Here is a 19,423-nt window from a genome sequence, read left to right on the forward strand (position 1 = left end):
CCGTAATCCATGGATGGATTTGGATTCACCGCCGTCGCGGTATTAGGCCAATGCTGATTTACAATGGCTAATCATTAAAAAAACACGGTATTTTAAAGTTTTATTTTGAGAATTTCAAGAAACTACATAATACATTAGTTGCACCCACCAGAATGCAGGCAACTGAGTTTTTTTCTGGTCAGCTGGGTGGTTGTAGTGCTCACCTAGCATTCAAGAGACTGCCAGTTCGATTCTAAGTCAATAAGTTTTCTGGTGGTTCAAAACTGAACCCAGCTATCCTTGGTTATTTAACTTACAGCAGTGAACCAAGGTCTTAGTTGTTTGCGAACACGGGTGTGCTGCTTCAATACGGGAGTAGTTAGCGTCTCAAGCAGGTTCGATCCCTGCCTGCATATCCACGAAACAGATGGGTTTGAACTAGTTTTCCCTGAAGTAATTCTTTCATTGAAAATGCCACTTTACTTTAATACTTTTCATTAGTGTATGCACTAACAGTGTAGCGAAGAGGGAAACCTTTATGGGTTTCAGTCTGTGTTTAATGTTGATAAATTAGATTTAAAACCGGTCACCTTTATTACTAAGGTCCCCACTGTCTTGCTTATAATCACTTATCGGCCGTAATGGCATTACTATCTTTAGACTTAGACATATTTCTATGCTGGTGTAGACATCTAGATGGACACTCTGAAATCAATCCTAAAAAGTAATAGAGTAGAATACGACTCGAGTATGACCCAGTCTAAAATTATAATTTCCCCACAGTTGTTTTTACCATGATGGTGGAGGGAAAAAACAAAGCGATAACTAACAATAAGTTTTTTCAGATTTGTTAGGTTAAAGGTTGGTGTATCTATATATATATAAAAGGCAAAGCCCTCACTGACTGACTGACTGACTCACTCACTCATCACTAATCCTCCCACTTCCCACTTACCTAGGAGGCTGAAATTTGGTACACTGATTCTTTAGGCATTACATAGGAAAACTAAGTGGTTTTTATTCTGATCGGACTCTCGGGCTCCGCCCCAGTGGCTCTGGAGTTTCCCATGTTAACCTAATGAGTACTCATATTTAAATGGAATTAATGAATCATAACAGCTGTTTCAATTAAACAAGTTGGTTCTGTTCTGTGATGTTCAATAGCATTAAAGTTACAAGGATTACCAACAGAGTGCAGCACTATTATTTTTTTTTTATTTATGGCAACAGCTAATTTGCAACCAAAAGGTGAGTGAGCGTAGCGAACGAACTTCAACCCGGAGGCGAGTTAGCGTAGCGAACGAGCTAACCTGAAGGCAAGTGAGCGCAGCGAACGAGCTCCAACCGTAAAGGTGAGTGAGCGTAGCGAACGAACTTCAACCAGGACGTGTGAGCGCAGCGAATGAGCTCCAACCTAAAGGTGAGTGAGCGTAGCGAACGAACTTCAACCAGGACGTGATTGAGCCATGCGAACGAGCTCACATATGAAGCTAAACGGGGCAAAGCCCGCGGGTACAGCTAGTTCAACATAAATTAGTGATTGATATCAGAACACTGTTGGTGGTTCAATTTAACTAAGTTAAACATTTTTTTTACTGGATACGACTTTTAACATGGAAATAGACAAGATCGTCGCGCAGCTCAGTTTTCTATAACGAGTGTTTGAGATGTAAAAAAAGTATTAATCCATCAATTTCAACGACGTCAACAGAATGAAGTCGTGAGGGGAGGGGATGACCCCCCCCTCCACTTGCAGGCAACAATATGACACGTGATGACGTAGATGGTGGGGAGGGGGAACCAGCTGAGCGCCTGGTATTGATTGTCTCTATTTACAACCCCAACCACCACCCCCACCGCCTGCGGTACATACGGCACACCAGTATATCATCAGATATACAGAATGCGACAGAGTATCATTAATTGACTGCAATTATTTAGCACTGGTACGATTTCCCTAGCATGTTTATGTGAGCTTGTAACAATGGTTGTCTTGTTAAAACATATGGGTGAACTTCATCAGTTTTTGTTTGTAAAATTTATCCCTAATGAAGTACAAATATTAACAAATAGTAGTTTACGCAACGATTGCGTTAAGTTAGTCTTTACGACACGAGTAGAAAATTTAAGGCACGAGCCTTGGCGAGTGTCGTAAAGACTAACGCGAGTTGCGTACACTACTTTTCCTACGACAGTTTTTTAATTACTGTACTAACAATCTGGTTTTTAATTACTAACAATCACTACTCATAACTTCTTAGAGAGGTTATGTTTTCGTTTATTGTCAGTGCCACTGAAAGTGATGCAACGACTTATTGTATAATCAGCTGATTTCATGTAATTACGTGTTTGTAAAACTTCGTTAAACAATAAGTTACCTTTTTCAGGGAATAGGTTCTGCTAGCAGCATTCTTACCATAAATACTGTATCAGGTACAATTGGGGTAATATTGCATTTAATTTTTTAGATCTCAGCAATCAGCATCGAATATTATAAGCAGTTTGTGCTCTCATTTCCATCTCGTCAACTTCACTTTCACTAACTGACATTTTTAAAACAGTTTAATCTACCTTCCTTTAACTTCCACCAACTTAGGTTAAGAATACGCGAGTATCAACAGGAACAAGTAAGATCAACAATTAAAATTGTCAACTGATCAGCTGATACTACTGCTACTTTACAACGGGGTGCTAGGCGTCGTTTTTGAAACTGATTATGAATACAGGGTGTATACTGCAGCGAGATAACCTGTGAAACGATATTACTGAAATACTGACAATGTATACTTGCTGTTTCTTTAGTCAAGCTTAAATAAAAGGACAATGATCAAGGAAAGCTTGGCCGTCTTATGGCTACCATTAGCATTATCATTGAGGCAGAAACAAAATGCTGAATATGTTAACCTTAATACGAGTGAAGGAAATATTTAAAATGAAATTATTTTGACTGAATAGCCTGTTTATATAAGTAAGTATACAAGCAGTTTTTACCTGGACATTTTATAAAGGACAGGTGGGTTCAGTTTCCTCGAAATAGACTTTTTAGGATCGAACCGACAACCTTGAGACAGTTAAGTGGGCACAAAGTACCACAAAAATGTGCTCAATTGCACTTCATGATCAAAATGAACACAATTAAACAACACATTCTCAGAATAAATAGCACAACAATGGTTCATGGTTATTTCTATTGTATACCTAACAGATAGCTAAAACACAAATTTAAAATCTGTAAGCTAATAAAGTACATAAAATAAGACAACGCCGTCAATTTTAAACTGAAACTGTTTCTGAGATACCCAGTGTGGTGTTATTAAATTGTTTACCTTGTCTTGGGCTACCAACGTTACCGTTACTAATTAAGCTGGGCGTTTTAGTGGCACTGGGCTTGTTGACCCAAGTATGAATGGAAGATGTATTACGTGGACCATTTATCAGAAGTCTTGACGATCAATGCCAGCTGCCAGCTAGATCCAGTCTCTCCAACCTTAAAAACGGACTTTCTCAAAGTCTAATCTTTCATCTTTACATTTTAAAGGTGTGTTAAAGGCACTGTAACCACTTTTCCAGCTACAGTACACAAGCCTTATTATTCCAATTGAATTTATTCTTTTATATCTTGATGAAATAAAAAATGTTATTGTTTAAAAATTAATACGGTTGATTATTATTTTTTTAATGTGGTTGTAATTTTATATATTTAAAAATTGTATTCGAACTTTTAGCGAATTTCCCATATAGGGAATAAGCTATTACCGTAGGTCTCATGGTAAGACCTGGACCCGGGACCGATTTAGTTTTTTGTTTTGAAGTCCCCAGAGGCCAAAAACACCATCCGTTCAAATTCATATATATAAATTGGATACGACTTTTAACATGGAAATAGACAAGATCTTATATATAAAGATCTTACAAGATTATATCTTACAAGAAAAATATATATATGTCCGTTAGCGCGATAACTCGAGCAAAAATCATCCGATTTTGATGAAATTTGGTATAAATGTGTAAACCTACATTTATTCGAACGAGTTCGCGAACCAGCATGATCGGACTATGGGAACAGGGGTTTATGGGGGATTTTATGGGGTAAAAATGGGTTTTTCTAATTTTTCACCCTGAAAACATAAAATTTTGCAATTTCTTTCTAAACCATTTTGTAGAGCTAAAAAAACAAATAATTTAGTATATTGAAGCATTGTTGCATGCCTAACGGTTACGGAAAAATCGCAAAATAATGTAAATTTAAAATTACCATGTTATTCTTATGGAGAATAAATACAGTGTTGTAGCTTGCTTGTGTATGGACATATATTAATGACATTTTGAAATTTTGTTTACTTCATACTGAGCTATTAATATTTCAATAAAAACCCCCTATTTTCTTCCCTGTAGTAGCAAACCTAAAGTACTCATTAATATTAATGATGTTTAAATAGGAAATAAATCTGACAATTTTAAGGGAATAATTTAGTGGAATCTAGCTGTGTATATGGAAATTCGCTTAGTCTGCAGGTTTGCTGCGGCGGGGGTATTTTTGTTAATATACAGCACAATTTTTACATATTTGTCTCCACTGAAGGTAACCATTTGTTTGTAAATAGACAAAAATGGTGCGAACACGAATGTTATCCTTTAAAAATGAGAGCGAGCGTTTGCCTTTATACCCCAGCCGATTGAGACGGACATATAAAAATGTATGGGTTTCCAATACCAGCTAAACCGCTGTCTCCAACCCCATTCCCTTAGATTAGGATGTAAGCGGACGGCTTCAATTACTGTTGAAATCGCTTGTGAGAAATAATGTGTTGGTTTGCTAATCAAAATATACAATCAAACTCTTTTGTTCATTTGATATCAGTTAGCTGATGGGAACACATTTTCACAAACACGAACATATCAACAATTAACAATCAATTACTATAAAAATTAGAAATGGAATAAATAAATAACCCCACCACAGCAAACCTGCAGACTAAGCGAATATCAACTTGACTGATTCAATTTTTATTTACTAAAATATTAATGTAAATGAGAAATTTGTATTCCACTTATAAATAACATTACATTTAACGAGTGCTAACGTTTGCTAATACGGGGATAGTAAAAAGTGATTTGACCAAACTCATATGATGAAAATAGATAAGTTTGCCAAATTTGATCAACATATATCCATAAACAAGTAAACTAAAACTGTTTTCATTTTCTCCATAAGAATAACATGAATTTTTTGTTAATTTTCTATGAAACCGTTATGCATACAATAACACTTCAATATACTGAATTATTCATTTTTCAAAGCTCTATAAATGGTCTAGAAAGAAATTGCAAAATTGTATGTATTTTGGGACAAAAATGAGAAACCTGTTCCCATAGTTCAACCTGTTTCACCTGTTTCGCGAACTCATTCAATTTCATCCAGCCCTACATTTTCAAGCCAAATTTCATCAAAATCGGACAAAAATCACTCAAGTTATCGCGTTTACGGACGTGTGTATGTATGTATATACAGGGTGGTAATTAAGGGTCGCCGGAAGACTGCCCCCCGGAAAACTACCCCCCCAAGCAGGTTCCTACGTCATATTGACGTCAGAGACCGGAGGGGGGCAGTTTTCCAGTCACGGACTCTCAAATTTAGTTGTCAAACGGTTCTAATCTAACCTAACCTAACCAACCAAACTTGCTGTAACATTTCGAAAATCTGTTTTATATTCACCACATGCGTTTTCTATTATCCAACGGAATTACTCGAATAAAAATAAAAATTACATAGCATGATTTGTCTAGGGGGGGGTAGTATTCCAGTCGCGGACACGGCTTCAATATTGGTTAGTAAGCAGATTTTGTGACGTCACGGTTCACCTGGGGGGTAGTTTTCCGGGGGATAGTATTCCGCATCCCCGTAATTAAGTCCGAAGACAGTTAAATATTTTCTAAACGACAACAGATAAATCAATAAGATTCGGTACATCAACACCACACCTAAAAATCTACTTTTTTTTTAGGAAATATCAATTTTCTATCATATCATGGGGACGTCCCGCATGGAGTCAGAAGGAAATCTTAAATAGAACCATAGGTTGACATGTACAACAAATTAAAGGACATTACTAGCAGAATATAATGCCGCAAATTTGAACTCAAACGGACAACCAAGCCAAAAATGACAGTTGTTCAAAGATTAATTCAATTTGCATTGGTATAACACGCTTACTCCTCAGGGGGCACAGCCCTAGGAATCAGAAGAACAATTTTAACGTAAGCATAGGTCGATATGCACATCAAATTAAAGGTCTTCACTTGTAGATTACAATGCCGTAAATTCAAGCTCAAAAGAACGCCTGAGTAAAACATGGCAGTCGTTCAAAGATTCGAAATGGCAGATTCAAAAAAATCTTTGAAAGGCTGCCATTTTGCGCAGGATCAACCTCAAGTGCGGTTTGCGGTATCGTATTCTACTAAAAAGACCTTTCATTTGATGTGCATATATGTATTATATTACTTCATCTATGGTAATAGCTTATTCCCTACATGGGAAATTTGCTAAAAGTTAGTAATTTTTATGTAGTTTTCAATGATACCTTATTTCTTAAGAATGGATAAATAATAACAGAGAAATGTATACTTTTCTAAATGCATGACCTTTTTCTCCCTTTAAACAATGCTAAACAACGTAAAAGGGGTATTCGCATTGTTTAAATGGAGAAAAGTGGTCATGTATTTAGAAAAGTAGACATTTCTCTGTTACATTATACATTCTTAACAAATAAGGTATCATTGAAAACTACATAAAATTAAAAAAAATGTCTTGTGCAATTTTTTCGTTAAGTTAACGGTTTTCGTGAAATTTGGCATCTAATATTTTAAATGACTGACGTTTTAAAACGGCAAATGATTGTTTAGTATAATTTTAAACAAATATAGGTCTTAACAAGATAAACATTTATGCAAAAATCTCAACGCTGAATCTCTAACCGTTTAGGAGTTATTAATTATTTGTAAAAGACACATAACTACGGAGAGACGGAAAACTAGACACCACAGACCCATGTTCCTATGGTGAAATGTGTTTGTCTCGACCTAAGCAATAACACTAAATACATATGTCCAGAGAGTTACGGGACACCCTGTATAAATATTTAACGAATCGTGTTTTTGAACTCTAGGGACATCAAAATTAGACTATACCAGTCTCGGGTCTAAGTCTTACAGTGCCATAAACGGTAATAGCTACTTCCCTTTAGGGAAATTCGCTATAAAAGCAACTACAAAATGCAAGAGTATACGATATTATCAATCAACATGATTCTATCATTAACTGCTAGTCAACTGTATTAGACAAGAATTTAATTAACTAGTTACATGCAGATCTTACAAATAACAGTAAACGGAAAAAGATCTTACAATAAGAAATCGCAAATGTTAAATCTTAACAAAGACAAAAATAAACTCCTAGAATCCATAAATCCCAAAGTACCCATGAACTTTTGAGAAAACTACAAGTCACACCCCCATAAAGCATATACTTAAAAATGTTTGTCATGACGGTCATGACGAGAAACCTTGCGCAAAACTAACCATTTTCATCATAAATTGCTTTAAGGTTCATAATTCCTTTCTAAAGGGAACTTTCCATATACCTAATGTTAAAAATACCTCAGCTGTACTTATTTGTACGTTATTCTATCAATTTATTACCTTATTAAAATCAGGTGTGATTATTTTTTGTATTGCTGTATTCTGTTTTGTTTACTTCAACTTAACTTAACCAATCAATAGTTTTATACTTATGAAGTCAAACGGGGTGAAGCCCGTGGGTAACAGCTAGTTATAAATAAAATCATGTTGATACACCACATCGATATGGAACTTCGTATAGAAAGATATTGTCGCAAAACGCGTGATATTACTTCTCTATAGTGGAACGGTGTTTATCGATTATTAAACACCAATTTAAAGTCTCTGTTTCAGTACAGTTCTTAGAATTGAAAAGTATCTCATAACAGCATTGTTTACTTTCATAACAGCATAGTTTACTTTCATAACAGCATAGTTTTACTCATAACAACACGGTTAACGGACCAATGAGGTTCAAGGATTGAGAGAGGAGAAGCAAAATTGTAATGATTCGAAATTCAACTAATCAGCTGTTCAGGCCAATTTAATTGTTGATTGGTGCAATTAGTATTGCATAAAATGTTTCGTTGCATAACTGTCAGTGACAATTAGAGGTTATAAACAAAAACATAACCTCTCTTAGAAGTTATGAGTAGTGATTTTTAGTAATTAAAACACCGTCGTAGGTAAAGTAGAGTACGCAACTCGCGTAAATAGTGTTAACGACACTCGTAGAAGTTTTTAAGGCACTCGCGAAGGCTCGAACCTTAAATTTTCTACTCGTGTCGTTAAAACTATCTTTACGCAATCGTCGCGTAAACTACTATTTCAATTTCAACCTACATTTAATCGACATCCTTATTTGGCTCCCTAACATAAAATGAATATTCGTCGTACAACAGAGATAGGGCAGGTATACGCTTCCTCGGCTTAGTAGTTGATTTAATTCCCGGGATGTCCCAAGTTGATGTCACAGCGGTATTTTCCTGTCGATTTTGAAAACAGCAATACTGAAAAATATAATAATTAATTGTGTTTATCGAGGTGTTACATTGAACAAGTCACTATTCTCTTGACGATATTTAGACTAATTAGTGTTGTAAATATATTTCAAATAAATAATTAAATTCCGTATTGCTTTGGCGGTAAAATCACTGTTGTATAAAACCATAAAGCCTTCGTCAAATGGGTCACACAGACCAAACGTTTGATTCATAACCATCTTTAACAACAAAACATATACAGGGTGTTTTTTTAAAAACTTGCATCTTTATTTATGTAAAAACCGCAATAGATAGAAATATGCAGTTTGCGGGAATCATCTATTGACGTAGGGGGACCAATTGTTTTGAATTCAACGTTACATTCGCATTCCCCCCCTTTCCCCCCCTGTCCCCAACTAATTTTTTTTAAATAGCAAGGTACCCCTTGTGACATATAAAATAAAAGAGCATAAAAAAAGAAAATGTTTGATGAAAAAAAATTGAAAATCGGTTCATAAATTTGTGAGTTATTCCCCCCCTCACCCCCCGGAACTTAATTTTTTTAATAGCAAAGTACCCCTTGTGACATATCAAATGAAAGAGCATGAAAAAAGAAAAATTTTGGTGAAATTTATTTTTTATTTGGTATTTCGCAAGGGCGGGTACCTTGCTATTAAAAAACAAGTTATGGGTAGGGAAAAGGGGGGTGATTATCTCACAAATGCATGAGCCGATTAATTTTTTTTCACCAAAATTTTTCTTTTTTCATGCTCTTTCATTTGATATGTCACAAGGGGTACTTTGCTATTAAAAAAAATTAAGTTCCGGGGGGGTGAGGGGGGGAATATCTCACAAATTTATGAACCGATTTTCAATTTTTTTTCATCAAACATTTTCTTTTTTTATGCTCTTTTATTTTATATGTCACAAGGGGTACCTTGCTATTTAAAAAAAATAAGTTGGGGGCAGGGGGGAAAGGGGGGGAATGTGAATGTAACGTTGAATTCAAAACAATTGGTCCCCCTACGTCAATAGATGATTCCCGCAAACTGCATATTTCTATCTATTGCGGTTTTTACATAAATAAAGATGCAAGTTTTTAAAAAAACACCCTGTATAAACAGTTACGAGGTGTTAGCCCGTCCTACGTACGGGAGTAGTCAGTTAAATCTGTGTAGGCCCATAATTCAGAACAGCTAGTTTACACGTATAAAGACAGATTTTATTGAAATCAACCTTTTGAATTACATTATGCCTACGTTTTCTTGTTGTATTCAATAATTCTGAATATCAATCCTGAAGAATGGCGTATTATTATTTGTCTAACCAGTTCACATGGACCGATAGTGTATTTTCGAACCTCGCTTATTTCCCAAACTTGGTTTGCTTTGGTCGTTGAGCTCGTGATAAGAATGCAGTAGTAATTTGTTTATGATGTATTTGTTGGAGGGAAATAAATGTTATTAGCTTCATCCCTCTGTTAAAACAAAGCGATTTATATTGATGAAATTGCAATTATAATTTATTTATAACACTAGTTAAAAGTTGTTTTAAATTATATTATCCTCCGCTTCCTCACCCCTTTGCACAACACGGACACGGGGAACGCTTCTGATTAAAATTTGTTGTACTGTAGTGACAAACAATATTTATTTATCGTAGTTTAATATTTAGATAAAAACATATTCATTTAATAAGTACAAATATCGATTAGTAAATTAAATGAAGACAACTGAATGGTCATTGGCTTTTGAATACATAGACATTCCAAGTGTTGTTTTATAATGTCAAACTTATCTATAAACATACTATTTTAGTTTTTGATAGTACAAATTGTGGTGTAAAAGATCAGGACTACAAACTGTAAAAGATACTAGAATGTAGGCGTTTCTGTTTCACTTGGTAAAAACGTTGGCGTATTCGACAGCAATCAGTAATTAAACGTAGTAAAGACAGATCCGCGTCTCCATCCCTCTCTTTTGTTGTTTGTTCAGTAGTAATTGACAGTAGCACACTGTTGGAGTCTCAATTAAACTACCAACTGTACGTTATTTTTTAAATCCCAAACTGGCTATTTTTAGAGCTTTATCAAAATATTCTATGCCTTTACTTATAACTATGGTTAAACGTTAAAGCGTCAACAAAAAACAATGGACTCAATTTTGTTAAATTCGGTATTATAGTGCGTTTATGTATGTAAAGAAACACTTTTTTGTATCCTGAAATATGCAGAAATCTGTCACGGCAAAACGCAGTAACAGGTATGTAAATTTAAATATAAACCAGGAAGGGCGAACTAGAAATATAAAAAAAAACGAGATGATTTTCTCGCCTTCATCGCAGCTACGACAGTTTCTAGGGGAGGTAGGCTTACTTCATTAACATTGTACTCCATTTCATGTTAAAATGAATTATACACTAGATCCATGCCTAGTATAGCTAAAAATTGGCTAAATGAGTACTTAGATTTTGTGTAACAAGAAACAAATGTTGTTTCGTTTCACTTTAGAACATGTGAACCTTTTCCCCGTAGTGCTAACATGGAAGGGAAGGTATTGCGTTCAGCAGTTAATTTCTCGCTAAGTTTTGCTAGTTGGTTAATAAATTAATGAAGAAAAGGTTCGACGAAACTTAAGTAAGGGGTTTGAACAACATAGATCCTCCTTCTCGGATCCATTCTGACAGTAGAATCAGAAAATCATAGAATCAGAGATAAGGTTATGGGTTGCCATACGATCACCAGTTTTGATAAGAATGCAGTGAAAATGGCTCTTGGTGTTGTAAAATGACATGGAAATCAGAAAATTTACTTTAAAAATACAAGTTAATAATGTAATTATTTCAGCTAAAGTATGCCAACTCTTAGTAAATAGTGATCTTGAAAAAGACTGGTAGGCCTAAGCCTAGATCGTCATAAAAAACATGGAAAGAGCACAAAAAGCAACTCTTTGAAATCGAGGCGAATTTTGTAGAAGCTTGCAAAAACTATGGTCAATGAAGATCAAAGATTTGCAATTAACGTGCAAATAAGATACAAATTACTCAACTTAATAAAGACCACGGACAAGCCAAGTCAAGGCACTTGCAGAAATGCTCGTGCTGATAAGCAAAGAGACCAGCTCATATTAAACAACTATATTGTTCAATGGCTAATTAGTTCAAACAGGCCTAATTTAGAATTTTAGACTGAAACCTCTAACGTGACGAGAAATTAGACAAAAGTCGTAAATTAAATGTCCAAGGAGGAGTTTTATTAGATCGTATTGTTTGGTCCTTATATCCTTGTTTTTAGTAGGGCGGGGCGGGCTGTTTACATACACATGTTATTAGGGTAATGTACACACAAATGAACTTGAAACTCAGGTAATATGAAAGGTACGAGAGCTCACCGACACGATTGTAATTACTTTCCTTTAGAATAATTGATTGGATTGAACCAGAACATTTTTATGTAGATGTTATTTACATTTTCACATTGGGGTCTGAGTTGGCGAAAGTGGTCGACAAAACGATGCAATTGCGTGAACAACTGTTAGTTGCGTGTTTCCTAGCCTCCCGATTGTGCCAGATTCCCCGACAGGCCTTTAACCCCGTTACTGGGAACAACAGGATAAGCTTTCGATTATTGTTTGTTTATACATAAATATGCTGAAATCAAAAGCTCTAGCGATGACCGAGTTCGTATTGAATCGCACAGAACTTCTACAACGTGTATTTTTCTGTTGCTGCGTCATATTAATAAATCATTGATGATATTCAAGGCGATGGCTCCATTTGAATGCCCATATGACGGTTTTTCGTGCTCAAGAAGAATTTCGGGCAAATATGCATCGAACACAAGTAGTTTTTTTTATTTAAAAGTTGAAATTCAACTTTGAGGTCAGCATCTCAGCATGTTAAACGTGTTTTATTTGCTTGCTACTGATTTAGAAACAAACCCCATTCAAGAAAATCACTGAAAACTCATTTTATCTCATGATTATAAACAACACCCGATTACAGTAGAGCCTACCATAATAACGCGATGCTATCTCCTTAGGAAATCGGTTAATCTTGAGAATTGAAACCCAATGATCAAGGACATCTGGGGCCCAGTTTAGAACCTTTAAAAAGGTCGCCGAAAAAGTCTTAAATTACAGTACACCACAATTAAGGCTAATCAAGTGTAAAGGTGTAAGGTAATAACAGAATTGTGTGATGATCTGTGTAGCTACTGATACCAGCCGTTTCTTTAGCAACCTTTTGTTAAAACCTGATAGTCAAGGCCAGCTGCGTACATTTCAGAACATCAAAATGCAACCACCTTTCCTTTTATTATCTAATGAAGCGGCGTTGACCTCCTGAAACACTTTACTTCTATCGTAAGAATAAAAACCAGCCCTAACACTCATACAATAAAGCGAACCAAGCCCAAGAAATCGGAAAACGTTATTAAACTACTCTAGGATGTTAGGGCGCATTTTTAGGAAACGTAAAAAAGGAGCTTTCCTCATGATCAACCCGACGATATTCTGAATAATAAGTTCTACTGCAAAATCTCTCATTCGCTCTCATTGCCGATTTGGAAAAAATACATACTGTAAAATTAAATCCTTATATCACAAGATCACAATCCTGACAGTACCGCAAATAAAGCGATTCACATCCAAGAAATCGTAAAACGTTTACCAACTACCTAGCTTAGGATGTTTGATGTGCTTACCTTGTCACCTAGAGTACGTTGACGTGTTCACACACAGACACATTCACACAACACGTCTACACGGCTACACGTCTATACAACACGAGGGCTAGGTCCGAGCCCTTACAATCAATAGCCCAGACACCCACGACTGAAACACGCGCACGCGCCCGCGCCACCCGGACCGCCGCGTTCCGATCTACCGCTAATAACCACTTCCGCTTTCGCCGGCGGAAATATCAGCGACACCTAAGGGTTTACTAATTAAGAAATCCAAAATTACATGAAATAAGCCATTTGTCTGTTTGAGGGGATGAAAAATATCATTGATGCCGTTTAAGAAGGGTTTACCAATTTACTCCTTAAAGAAATACGCGATTTGTCAGTCTGGAGGTTTCTCGAGGATCAAAAGTGTAAGTTTACCTCTGGGTAGCGGAGTGGTTATATCGCCAAACAATCTGAAGGTCGCTGGTACAATCCTGAGAAAAGTCGTAGATTTGATGGGTTGAAACTGGACATAGATAATTGGACTTTTACGACTGGCCTTAGAAACCACCCTCAAGGTCAAATCAAAATGTCTTGATTTCGTTTAAAAAACAATTTTTACACAATTTTTGTAAAACAATTTTTGCTATAGTTCTGCCGCATAGAAAACGACCTGCGTGCTGATGCTAAACCAATGCTAGAGGAGGTCGCTTTCTAAGCGGCCGAACTATAGCTGTAACACCAAAAAATAAACTAAATTAATCCCCTGATTGGTGGCCCCATGGTTTTTTCCTACTTTCACGGATTCAAGGCTTTAGTCCTGGCTAGGCCTATAGGTTTATGGTATTATAACTTTGATAAGATTCATTAGTGAATGGCGGTATTTGAACCCGGGACCTCTGGGACCACTAGATCAGCTCGCTCCCCACTGTGTCCCCTTAGTAAAATCAGTGACGTTAAACTTCCTTCTGTGACTGTGGTGATAAGTTAGAACCCCGATTTGTCGACATTCCATACACAAGTCCACTGGATGAATTTTCCAAAATAGACAAAGTTGCAAGTATGCAGGTCTCTGGCACGGCGTCAGATACTGATGCAGCAATGCAATATACAAAGCCATGTGCCAAACGCTACAGCCTGCAGAGTGCAACGGATTACAGCATCCATCTCGGGTACAACAAATAGAGCTAAAACGGATTAAAAAAGATGTATAAACAAAATTTAATAAACTAATAAACGAGTAAACAAGCAAATGACACGGTTTTAAAGCTTAAATATGGAAAATTAATAAATATATTTTTTTCACAACAACAAAACAATGTGCCAAAAGTTACAAAATAAAATTTATAAACTATAATACTTTAACTTACAGACTGTATCTAACAATTTTACTATCTAAAATTTATAAATAAGAAAACTTTTTTAAAACAAAACGTTTTCAAACGCACTAAAATGAAGAAAATAATTTATAAATATGTGGAGAGTATAAATACTTTTAAGATTTAAAACAAAAACGTGGGGTGCATGCAATAGATAATTTACAATTACCTTCACCTATTGAACTAATGTATTATTATCAGTTCCATGCACCCCACGTTTTTCGTTTTAAATCTTAAAAGTATTTATACTCTCCACATATTTATAAATTATTTTCTTCTTTTTTTTAGTGTGTTTGTAAACGTTTTGTTTTAAAAAAGTCTTTTATTTATAAATTATTTTCTACTTTTTAGTTTTTAATTTGTGTGGGTATTAAATCTATTTCAAGCATCCATATCAGATTAACACAGATGCATGTGGGAAATCTAAGGCTTATTTGAGTTTATTTTCATATAATTATGCATTACATTGAATGTATGGCCTACCTACTAACTATAAATATATCAATCTATTTAATTTATTGTTTACGTAATAGAATACTAAATAAATAACATTTGACATTATTAACAAACACCATTATATATGTAATCAGATTGTTTATCTTTATTTTGAAATGTTTGTTTGTATAAAGAATCTCTTGGGAGCATAACCTATAGGCCTACCTCTTAACCTCTGGTCTTCGAACTATCAAATTTAACTATTTACAGCTGACTTAAATTAATTGATATATTTACATTCTTTCAAAATGTAAACATGAAAAATTTGGAAGCCCATGGGGCGTAGCCCAAGGGAAATATGAAAATTGAATTATATAATATTGCATTGTCATCCATTTGTGAGCTATGTTTCAAATTTCAAGTCCCTAGCTCACCAGGAACTTCGTTTGAAATTGATATCAAAATTTGTAGGAAAGCGAGCTAATAAAAACAACCCCGTGGGGCGTAGCCCAAGGGAAATATGAAAATAAAATGACATAATATCGCATTGTCATCCATTTGTGAGCTAAGTTTCAAGTTTCAAGTCTCTAGCTCATCGGGAAATATCAAAATTTACAAGAAAGCGAGTTAATAAAAACAAGCCCATGGGGCGTAGCCCAAGGGAAATATGAAAATAAAATTATATAATATTGCATTGTCTTCCATTTGTGAGCTATGTTTCAAGTTTCAAGTCTCTAGCTCATCGGGAAGTTAGTATAAAATTGATTGAAAAATTTGTACCGGACAAGAAAGCGAACTAATAAAAACGTTTTAAAAAATAAGTGTATAGAACAAATGTGAAAAATATTAAATTGCACTTTTCATAACCAAATTTAATAGTGAAACTATAGACCTAAGTTAACTAGTCCCTAAAAAACACTGATAAATACCATTTATCCTTTTGCACTATCACTAGCCCTTTGGATAACCGAAGTTAATAAAACTAGCTGTTACCCACGGACTCGCCCATTTGACTTCATCTACTATTTTTTAAATCTTACTAATAACCGTACATAAACACTTTGATATACTAAATTATTTGTTTTTTTTAAGCTCTTTAAAATATCTAGAGAGAAATTGGGTAATTTTGTGTTTTGAAGGGTCAAATGAGAAAAAACATTTTTTACCCTATAAAACCCCGTTCCCATGATCCGATCATGCTGGTTCGCGAACTCATTCGAGTTTATCCCACCTTACACCTTTAAACCAAATTTCATCAAAATCTGACAAAAATTACTCAAGTTCACGGACGTATAAAAATATATATCTTAAAAATTTTAACGAATAATGATTTTAGCCTCTGGGGACATCAAAATGAAAAAGTAAATCGACCCCGGGCATAGGTCTTACCGTGCCACCTACGGTAATAGCTACTTCCCTATAGGGAAATTTTTTTACTCAAATGTAGAGCTGAATTTTATAAATTCTTGTTTACACCGTCTATTCCTAGTTTGGTATTGACTAGGTATCTGTTTGCTATGATCACACAATAAATAACAAAATTGAAGTGGGTGATGTATCAATGAAGGTGTTTGTTCAGTGATAGTGGAGCTATAATTCCATGTTAATTTACTAGCCGGTCCCCAATAAACCTTTAGTGCATATGCATTGTTCTATCACATTAGAAACACAGGCTCTATATACAATACTATCGATTAGGGTGTATAGTGCCATGTTCTTGCTAATCACATTAGTATATATACAGTACAGAAGTATAAAGCTTGTATCAGTGACATCGACATAACTATTCAGTATTTTCAAATTGGGTGAATACTATGTTCTGGTAATCCTTTACATCGCATAACAGTAACAATTAATTACTATTGGCAAAGATAGTAACTAGTTTCGGCTCGGAAACAATATCATATTCAAGATAGAGTAAACTTTTGCTGAAGATCTTCATGATTAAAATATGAAGAAGCCCGGTTAAGCAAATACAATCACAAACGACACGGAAACACATATAAACATGAAAATACCCCCGCCGCAGCAAACCTGCAGACTAAGCTAATTTCCATTTACCTGGCTGGATTTATACTAAAATATAACCTTATATTAGTGAAATTAATTTCCTATCTAAGTAGCATTAGTTTTAATGAGTACTTAGGTTTGCTGCGGTGAGAAAGGTAATGAGATGTGTTTTCAGTGAATTTCATGCCATATAGGGAATAAGCTAGGTATTACCATAAGTCTCATGGAAAAACCTAGACCCGGGACCGATTTTCTTTTTCAGTTTCATGTCCCCAGAGACCCAGAGAGTTCGCGAACCAGCATGATTGGACTATGGGAACGGGGGTTTTATGGGGTAAAAATAGGTTTTTCACATTTTTTACAAAAAAAAACATAAAATTTAGCAATTTCTTTCCAAACCATTTTGTAGAGCTTAAAAAAACAAATAATTTAGTATATTGAAGCGTTATTATGCGCCTAACAGTTACGGAGAAAATTCCAAAAAAATTTAAATTTAAAATTCCCATGTTATTTTTATGGAGAACAAGTAAACCGTTGTAGTTTGCTTGTTTATGAACATATTTAGATCAAAATTTTAAAATGTTTTTATTTCTTACTAACTATTAACATTTTACATAAAACAAAAAACATTTTTACCCTCCCTGATGCAGCAAACTTAAGTACTTGGTAAACTAATTCTATTTAAATAGGAAATAAATGTTATATTTTTAAGTAGGTAGTAGACATTTTAGGGAAAATCCAATCAGGATGGAAATGGAAATTCGCTTAGTATGCAGGTTTGCTGCTGCGGGGGTATTTTGACCATACATCAATAGTATAGGATGAAATAAATAAATTTTGCCAAATGTTATCAACATAAACAAGTAAACTACAACAGTTTTCATTTTCTCCATAAGAATAACATGGGAATTTTAAATTAAATTTTTTTGAATTTTCTCTGTAATCGTAAATTTATTGTTTTAGGGTCAAAAATGGAAAAAAACCCATTTTTACCCCCACCATAAACCCCCGTTCACATGGACGGATCATGCTGGATTGTGAACTCGTTTGAATAAATGTAGGTTTACACGTTTATACCAAATTTCATCAAAATCGGATCACTTTTGCTCGGGATATGGTGCTAACGGACACATATGTAGGCCTATATATATATAAAATAAATAGATGGTGGTTTTGGTTTCTGGGGACCTCAAAACAAATAATAGCTTATTCCCTACATTGGAAATTCGCTAAAATCATAAATTAAATCGGCAGCGGCAGTTTTTTTTCAACTCAGGCAGCTATTCGAAAAGTTAGTGTGATGAAACTACAACTCACAGCAAGTTTCATGGCAGAGTAACGTGAACGTGCTCAAGATCTACACTCAAGCTATCAGTAGACACTGCCACAGCCTTGCTGAGGTCAGACCACTTACAACCAAACTTTAAATAAATCCAAGTGTGAAGTATATTTTTTTGTTTGACTCATCTGATAGTAATTACTATGGCAAACAAACCAATTTCTTTCAATTTCCATGATAAAATTTACTTGTGCACCAATTATTTTAATAGGGTTAGAAACTTGTCCTCGTGGGGGGGGGGGCTTGTGTAACGTCACGCCCTTATCCCCAGTAGTAATTGAAGTAAGGCTACAATCTAAAATCAATATATATTTTAAGTAGGCCTATTGTAAATAGTTGATTTGTTAGCTGGCCCTCGATAGTTCATGTTCTCACTATCAACAACGCCAGATAATGTAATTCGAGGGGAAACATATGTCAACCCAAATGCAGCAAACATCAAGAATTTGTTGACAAAAACTATCTTCCAACAAACGCAGGACAAAGTCGTATGAAAAAAGAGGCTCAGAAGACAATACGGGTTGAGCCACCATGATTGCTTTGAGCTACGGAGATAGTGTTTTATAAATTTATAAGCAGACTTATTATCTCTACAGTACCGTACATGACTTCTGGACTAGCATAAGAACCGCTGACATCATATATCTTTATTTTGATTTGTAAGACATGCTATTGCTTTGACATGCACAGTCTATTCACCTTATTTGACAGAAATCAGTATTCGACATCAGCACTTGCTGTCAGTGGCTCAATTGCACTATGTTTGTTTTTATTCTGAAACTGGTAGCATACTTTAACATGGGAATTAAATGTCTTTCTTTGCAATAGTAAAATTATGTAGCCATGAAGACACTTCTATTTATTGTAGAATTATGTGTGATTTGTATTTTCTTTGGATGTAACAATCATCATCACATCTATTATTGTACTAGCTGTTTGCCCGTTCTACGTACGGGAATCTTGTAGTAAGTTGAAACCTTTATTCAGAACAGGAGTTGGTTTGCATATTTAGTGT

At 35.1% G+C, this 19,423-nt stretch overlaps 1 protein-coding gene across 2 annotated transcripts in view; it reads right to left on the bottom strand.

The window, feature by feature from the left end:
- The window catches only part of LOC128989684 (stress-activated protein kinase JNK), a 59,833-nt gene that overhangs the window by 31,889 nt on the left and 8,521 nt on the right, over window positions 1-19,423 (bottom strand). Inside the window, exon 1 of one of the 2 annotated variants that reach the window (XM_054411672.1) lies at window positions 13,282-13,401. The exons of the other annotated variant lie outside the window; for it this stretch is intronic. The gene's annotated coding sequence lies outside the window, so the exon portion shown is untranslated. Of the gene's footprint in view, window positions 1-13,281; window positions 13,402-19,423 lie in introns of those variants that run through there. 2 annotated transcript variants of the gene reach the window in all.

The sequence above is a fragment of the Macrosteles quadrilineatus genome, unplaced genomic scaffold (assembly GCF_028750875.1).
Source record: "Macrosteles quadrilineatus isolate MER2022 unplaced genomic scaffold, UCM_ALF_1.0 Scaffold_3__2_contigs__length_128488019, whole genome shotgun sequence".
NCBI lineage: Eukaryota > Metazoa > Arthropoda > Insecta > Hemiptera > Cicadellidae > Macrosteles > Macrosteles quadrilineatus.